This window comes from Panthera tigris, chromosome A1 (genome assembly GCF_018350195.1).
Source record: "Panthera tigris isolate Pti1 chromosome A1, P.tigris_Pti1_mat1.1, whole genome shotgun sequence".
NCBI lineage: Eukaryota > Metazoa > Chordata > Mammalia > Carnivora > Felidae > Panthera > Panthera tigris.
The window spans coordinates 15,298,035-15,306,214 of NC_056660.1; positions in this window are offsets into that span (position 1 = coordinate 15,298,035).

The window sequence follows — 8,180 nt, forward strand, 5'->3', positions numbered from 1 at the left end:
AATAAATAAATAAATAACCAAATGTTAAACTTTATATAATATGTCCCAGACCAGTATAAACACGTACTTGCTAAAAATGGAGAAAAGATCATAGGCTATTGCTCTCTTACCTAACTATGGCACCAGGTCCCACACAGTCCCTTTTGTCATTGACATGCCTGAGGCTGACCCTGTAGATACGGAGCAAGGGCCCTGCTTCTGGAGTCTGGACAGAAAGACATCTCAGTTCCATGGGCAGCATGGCAGCATGGGAACATACATGCAAGATGCACAGGGAAACCCTCCTTGCAGTAGATTCATTTCAGATGAAAGGAAGAGGTGTTAATTCATTTAGCAAATATTTATTGATCATCTATTATATACGCCAGGCATTGTTTTTTGGTCTTGGGATTCAAGAGCAAACAAAACAGACAAAAACCCTTCAAGAAGTTGACATTCTAGTGGAGGACAGACAGTAACAAAATAAATAAGTCAAATACATAACAGGTTTGATAATTTAAGTGAACAGGAGAAAAAACAAAGTGGGAAAATGGGATAGAAAGAATTAAATGTGACTGAAAGTTTAGAGAGGGGTAGAAAAGGTGATTTTTCTGAGAAGATGCTATTTGAGTTGCAAAGAGGAACTTTTTGTGCCCTTTCCCCCCCAAATTAAATTATAACCCAAAAGACAATCATCTGAAGATTACAGAGTAAAAATGTTGAACCCCATGATTTCAATCACTCAGAGTCAGCCAACATAAAACCATAAACCAAACAAAGCTTTCACAGATTTATGTGGGGGAAAAAAAGGAACAGAAAAAAAATAGATTTCCTCACACATTGAATTGACTTCTTGCTCTGTCTTCCATCTGCTGATGTGGTCTAACATGCTCTCCTTACTTGCACAGAGGATATATGCATGAAAACAACTGGCTGGAGAGTTGAAAATGATATTAACCACTTGCTTTTGCTATCCAATTCCAAATATTGTGGTGATTATTTTCACTTAATAGAAATGAATGCACACGGGTGTCATGCCAACCTAGCCTCAGCTACTTGGCTAGAAGTGGGAACAGACTGCTATTAGAACTTACTAACTATAAAATTAGCTCTAATGGAAGTAAATATAAGGTACAGCAGACACACGAAGAAGGAAGTCTGTTCCCAAGTGGAGGATGCTTGAGCCAGCTGTTTGCTATATGGAATGCTGAAGGAAGCACTCTAGCAGCAACACCAAGTCCAAAGGCATGGAGGTCTGAGAAGGCTTAGCGTGTCTGAGGAACCACACGGTAGCCCATGTTGTTAGCACATAACACACAGGAAGGAAGGCACAGCACCACAGGACCACCTTTCAAAACGTCTCCGCCCTCCACTCCCGGCACAACATCTTAATTCTTGGTGTCCTGGTGTCTGAATAGCACTTCACAGCCTGTAGCTAGATACCCACTGGGGCACTTTTGCAGGGCTGAGAGAGAGAACCTGAAATCCAAGATCAAGGACAAAGGGCTTGCATGAGAAGGTCACTCGTCCTTTCCATCTTACCCCATACACCTCTATCTCTGAGGGTCTGAGGGTGAGCCTCACTGATGACCCTGGGATGACAAAATTGCTAGTTATGGCTCTTCCAGAGACTGGCGGAAGACAGCGCTGGACAGCCAGGGCTTAAACCTAATGCCACATTAGGTTCAGGCATTATTCTACAGCAGGGGATTGCTGCTGGGCGCTCCTAACCAGGGGAATGACATGATCATATGCTTCACACGTTTATTTTAAAGTTGGAATAATAATACATTTGAAAGTGCTTTGCAAACCTTAAAGTCTTATTTTCCCCCCAGTTCTTGGCACATAGGATGACTTAGTAACATTTGTAGAATGAATGAGGGAGTGAAAGACCAACCGCGCAGAAACAAATTCCCTCTGCTCCCAGAAGAACACCTTTAGAGCCCTTAAGCCTGTGAGGAGAACTGATCCCCAGTGATTTCACAGGCACCATCTAAAAACTCTATGGAAACTAGTTGAATTGGAAGGCTTTCCAATGTTCTATTTCATCATAGAAGCTATAACAAATATTCACTTGCTTAGAAAAGTGAGCGGAAAGAAGTCAGACTGGAAGATATGTAACCACAGCTTGGATCACTGAGTTTTTGAATTGAGAACTTTTGATAAAGCAGGGCATACCATATGCCATGAACATGTTCATGAGGACACGAGGAAAGTAGGATTAAGCCAAAGAATCAAATAAATGGCTGAACAGGAAAAAGGATCCTATTTGGCTCAGTAAACCCAACGTTTATGAGACTTTAAACTTTTCTGTCTGTCCTACTGCAGCTCTCAATCAGCCGTTCCATATAAATAGCAAAATATTTCTAGCTTATTTGTACTCTTTGCTTCAGTGACCATACAGGCAATTTATCTTACACTGTTTCCAAGGCTGAATGAAATCCACAGTTCTGCCTGAATTCCTTTCTCCCTTTAGAGATTTTGCTGCCTCCTAGTTTGGGTCCTCTCCAACTTGCGAGAATAATGTGTTTTCTCCCCCTTCCTCTCTCCCCCTTCCTTCTGATGCTATCCTTCATTAACTCCAAAGTTTCCTCTTCTCCAGAGATTCCACTGGCTTCTTCACCTTTCCCCAGGAACGAGCAGCTCTCTCATTTAGGGACTTGTCTACCTTGTGCTCAGAATTAGCAACATCTGCTAGTTTGTTTTTCTGCACGCTGGGCTGCTTAAAACTATCCTGACTTGTAATCCCAGCAAAACTAAGGTCCAGGGGGCATTTATGCTCCAATCTACAAAAAGCTTCTCCATAAGATCTGATTTACAATTACACTGCCATGATGAGAAAGCACTGAAGGAAACTGATTTATGATATCAGTACTCATGTTCCAATCATTTGTGACACAGCTCACTGTCTCATCATAAAATAATAATAATAATAATAATAATAATAACAACAAACATTCAGAATGATCATATTTGCTTTGGTGACAAAATGGCTTTTTCTTACTTTTAGTAGTACTTCTGTTCTAAAGTATAACTAAAATATGTAAGAATATTTCACTCTAATTTTAATAGCACTCTTTTCTTCCTACATTAATGCCACATTCAGTATCTCAAATTCGACACAATAATTTAGTCAAAGAATGTCATCATATATGAAGAGTAGCGTTTTTAAAAGTCCTCATTTCCTTATAACACACCCTGTTGTTCTCTGGATGGGCCTCCCTTGTCCTAACTTGACTTGGGAGGGAGAGGGCAAGTAAGAAAAATGACAAGACCTTAGGAGAACAGCTCAGGAAGTCAGGGGGAGGCGAAGGCTGCCAGGAACAGGCAAAGCAATTGTGGAGAGAAAGTATCCGGTCGATAAAGGCTGGTCCTTAGGAGGGCACTTGAGTGAGTGAATGCAAATTGTCCAAGGCAGCAATGGGATCTTGGCTCTTACTCTCTTCCTGTTGTGATCTAGACTTTATTGAAAGGGTTTCCTCCACTTACTCCCTCAGCTTCGTTCACTTCTCTACCTACTGCAGCCTGCTTTCTGTACGTACACACACACACACACACACACCTTTGACTGAAATCATTGTGCTCTTTGACAGTCACCAGCTTTTTTTGTCATTAAATCCAGTGGACACATCTCAGTTGCTCCCTTGTCTGAATTGCCTGCAACACTGACACACTGTGGAGCGTCCCTACCTCAAAACTCTCTCTTCCCCATGCTTTATTACCCCACGTTCCCCAGGCATTCCTCTGGCCACTGCTTTCCAATACCTTTCTCTGCATCTCTTGTCTTGACTCGTCTTTTAAATGTTAGTGTCCACCAGATATTTGCCATTGGTATTTTCTTCTTTTCATTCTACACAATCACATCCATTCTCATGGAATTCATTTCCGTTTTCCTCCTGACAACTCTCAGCCAACCCATAATCCAACTGCCTCCTGACCCAAACTCAGCATATCTAAAACTAAATTTCTCATTTTCCTGCCAATGCCCCCCCTCCCACCCCCAACCTGCCTCTCTCTTGTATCTGCCGTGCTGACTCCTCCTAAGGCCTCACTGGCACTCTAACACTCACAGAATCCTGACCATCAGACCTACTAAGATCTTGAATTCAGCCACATCTCCCTTTATCCACTGTTGTCTTTCAGGCCACTTTTCTCCAATCCTTCACTGGTCTTCCAGCTTTCTCTCTCACTCTCCTCCAATCTATCCTACAATCTGCAGCCAAAGTCATCCTAAGAAAATGCGAATCTGATCCATCATTTACCATCCTTCAGTGACTCTCCACTAAATGCAGATCTAAAGATAAATTTTCTCTACTGGTTATAAGGCCTTCAGGTCCTTATTTCTTACTATCCCAGCCTTCTCTCTGGGTCCTCCCACTCAGTCCTGCCCACATGCTCCACCCACATTAATATGGAAGGAAAGACTTATAGTCTCAATCAATCTCTGTCTCTCTCTTTCTCTCTGTCTCTTCCCCAGATCTTTGCACAGATGTCTGGCCAAAATATATACATAAATATATGCTTATAAATATATACCTTTTCACTTAGATGTCAGGTCCTCAAGGGGACTTCTGTGACCCTCCCAGGAGGGGTCAGTCATCCCCTATGGGTTTCATACTGCCCCTGTTCCCGTGTTGGTGGAATACACAGCACCCATCACTGTGCTGGTTCATGTGTCTCCCCTCACACACGATACACAGAGCTCCTTGCAGGCAAAGCTGCAAGTTATCCTCACAGCCCTGGGCCTGGCACATAAGATACCTTCAATAAAGGGTCCACAAATAAATGAGTGATAATCTAAGAAAAGAGAATTAAATTTTCCTCACACACATTAATATTTCCATACAGAATTCACTGAGAGTAACAAACCAAATAAAATTCCCTTTAAATGTTTTTTTTAGGGGTGCCTGGGTGGCTCATTCAGTGAAGTGTCAGACTCCTGATTTCAGCTCAGGTCATGATCTCATGGTTGTGAGATTGAGCCCCATATCAGGCTCTGAGCTAAACATGGAGCCTGCTTAAGATTCTCTTACGCTCTCTCTACTTCTGCCCCTCTTCCCTGCTCACACACTCTCTCTCTCAAAAAAAAAAAAAAAAGCTATGTAATACCTCATAAAACCAGTGAAAACAAGAGAAAAAAAATTAAGCTTAAATGGCATTTCCAAGTCATTTAACTGCATAAAGTTCAGGGCTTTTCAGTGTTTGCACTTTCCTGACCTGTGAGCTGTCCAAGGCAGGACCTATTACTTTTAGCTTCTTTGGAGACTAGAGAACTATTATATACTCCCCTCCATGCCCTTGCTGTAGACTGTGTGTGCCCCCAACTGTCACTAATTCTCTTGGACCCACTTGTTCTTTATCAAAGGAATCTCTATGACTCACCAGCTTTCAACCTGCCTTCTTAAACAAGTGGACCTTTTTGCTCAAAGCAATTGAACACAATGAGGCACTACATACCACACAACAATTGAGTTAGGAAAACACTCAATAGACAGATCTCTACATAATCAGAAAATATCTGCTTATAAGCTGCAGGTATCTAGAATCATTTTTTTTTTCAGCACAAAGTCACAATTCAGCCACACTTTTCCACATTGTCATACTGAATGCTAAAATACAATAAATAATTCCTTGTGAGGGAAATATGTTCTTAGTGCTCAGTGCTGATTTTTTCCCCACAGGAAAATGATATTTTACCAAAAATAATTTATACCTTGGCATCCGAAGTAATGCAAATTGATGAAAATATGAGACTCTGTTAAAATTAAGGATATGAAATCCCTTGGCTCACACAATATGTAGATTTGAGAACTTTGGTGAATGTTAGAAATGTGGGCTGCACATTGTGTTCTGGGTGCATTTATATAGGTTGTACAGGTCTGTTCCCAATCCATGTGAAAACATACCCTAAGTAAAACCGTTAACGAATGTTTACTGCAATGACCATGTAGAGTTTATTCTAAATTTGAACTTCTTTGTACTTCCAACAGCAGGAATACAGAAGGTTGAAAGGCTGGCAGCCTCAAAGATTTTTAAACACAGAATTAGAGGGTCCATTTTTTAGGTCCTTGTTACATAGGTTCTGTGATTCACTAATCAATTACTCCTCATCAGAAATAAGGAAGGTACGGACCCTGTCCTCAGGTTGCTCGTGGTCTGATGAGAAGAGAAGGAGAGGAAAAAAGAAAAAGAAAGAACAAATATATGTTGAGTGTCTGCTATAGGTCAGGTAGTATATAAAATGTTATGTACCATTTCATTTAATCTTCATGATAACTCCATGCGGTTGGGATTATTAGCTCTGTCTGTCACAGAAAGAGATGTTCAGAGAGATCTTCTTTCCAAGATTAATCTTCTGGGAACTTGCTGCAAAGCAATGTGGTAAGAGCAAGAGAAGCCAGAGAAGGAGGCAGGCCCATGTAACTGAGTGGATAATATTATTAACTGACATAAGAAATAAGAGTATGGGAAGGAGATTTGCATGGTTAGACATAAGGAATTTGGAGATCCCCATTTTGATGTCTCTGCTCCTGAGATGACAGCTAGAAATATGGGTCTGGAGTTCAGGGGAATTCAGGGCTAAAGCCATGAATGAGATCCTTAGGGATTAGGTACAAATCCAGTAGAGAAAAGGCTGGGGACTGAAATTTGGGCTTAAAAACAAAACAAAACAAAACAACAACGAAAACACTGCCTAAGAAGAAGAATTCACCAAAAAGGCTATGATGGAATTGTATGAAGTGCAAAAACAGGAACAGGAGAACACTGTGTTATGAAATAAGGACTACAAAGTAGAAGCAGATGTTAAAAGAGGGCTGCATAGATATTTACGTCTCATATGGGGGGGAGGGGGAACTGGTTGAGTTATGGACTGAGGAGGAGCCTGCTGAGGTGGAGACAGGGAAGATGGACCAGAAAGGAGGTAATCTGTTGATTTGCAAACTGGCCCCCATACAGGAAGGACGAGAAAAGACCAAAGAAAGAGGCAGACCATTCCAGATTGGTAGGTAGCTGTTTTCATAAGCAATAAGAAGCAAGTAAGGGAACATATGAAGCTTGTTGTAGAGGCTACAGATGAGTAGATCTCCACACTTGCCTGCCAGAATCTTAAAAGTTTATACAGAAGCCTTAGCTGGGTTCAGTCACATATACCATCCAGATGGTCTCAACAACACCTTATTATCTCAAGGCTGTGTCCTTTAGGCAGCTTCTAGTACAGGGAAGGCAAGTGGAATGCACACTCCATGGACAGACAAAGTTAGGGTCCTATGATTACATGGGTCCAACTCTCAGGTCAACCAAAGGTCATACCCTCCTCATGATGACCTCCTCCAACACAGGTTTCTCCCACTGGGTGGCACACTCCAGACCTAGCAGAGGGCTGTGTACAAAGTCTCAGAAATGTTTTTTAATGACTGAAGTATTTAATTAATTAATACTTGAAGGACCCCAGAGAAGATGGGGCAAAATGAGATCCAGAGTGCAGATGATTGAGATCAGCCCTGGACATGAGAGACATCACATCTTCCTTTCAAACTGGCATCACCAATGATAAGCATGGTGCTTGAATAGAGGAGACACTCAAATGTTTGTGGGCAAAAGGAAGGAAGTTATATTAAGGGTGCTATCAAAATAGAGTTCATCGGTGTTCCTTAATTTCAGTTAGAAAATTCTATTTAAAAAAAGTCTATTGATCAAGTCGAATTTTGGTAATCTACAGCAATTTTGTAGTAGGCATGCTAAAATTGCCTTCTCTTGATTTTTCACCAAGAGTGACATAAGCCTTTCACTGTTGATAGTTTAATACTATGCTTGAAAAAGGAAATAGGTTATTGAGCATTGTAGAAATTAAGTTATTTTTAAATATGAATATTCTCATGCTTCTATACTATAGGGTATGTTCATGGATAAAAAGAAAAAAAAAGTTGGGATGCATAAAAACAAGAATGAAATGTGGACATCTGCTCTTCTAAGTTGGTGTTTATCCAGTGAGTAAGGACAAAGGCCATAGGAAGAAAAGGTGTTAAGAAACTCTAAAAAATATAACCATACAGGCCTGCAATCCTATGGCTATGTCAGTAGAAATGTAAATGTATAGAGAATTTAGATACTGCTTAGCAGAGTTTATCTTTTCTATTCATATCCTTCAAATACCATCTGAGACAGCACTCGGACCATGGCCCCCAGGTAAGAGCAGATTC